The sequence below is a fragment of the Sinocyclocheilus anshuiensis genome, unplaced genomic scaffold, assembly GCF_001515605.1.
Source record: "Sinocyclocheilus anshuiensis isolate Anshui unplaced genomic scaffold, SAMN03320099.WGS_v1.1 scaffold581, whole genome shotgun sequence".
Taxonomy (NCBI): Eukaryota; Metazoa; Chordata; class Actinopteri; order Cypriniformes; family Cyprinidae; genus Sinocyclocheilus; species Sinocyclocheilus anshuiensis.
Window position 1 is genome coordinate 237737 of NW_015540886.1, and position 211 is coordinate 237947.

The following is a 211-nucleotide window of genomic DNA, read 5'->3' on the forward strand; positions in this document are numbered from 1 at the left end:
TTACATCTGCCCTTATCTTCCCCTTCCTAATTCCCCTGTAACCACCATCTCTCCACCTGACCGAGGTTAGGTGGGAGCTTTCTGCATAACAGTCTCCTAATGGACCTATGATGTTTTGGTTGGCTCATAGTGACCACCTTGATGGTCCAGTCTAGAGGCTTCTCTGGACAGGGCTCCGACGCGGGAACCATGGTGGGTGAGTACGATCCAT

The 211-nt window shown here is 51.7% G+C and overlaps 1 protein-coding gene across 1 annotated transcript in view; it reads left to right on the forward strand.

The window, feature by feature from the left end:
* The window catches only part of LOC107688706 (tenomodulin-like), a 51841-nt gene that overhangs the window by 7870 nt on the left and 43760 nt on the right, over positions 1–211 (forward strand). The gene's annotated exons all lie outside the window — the stretch shown is intronic.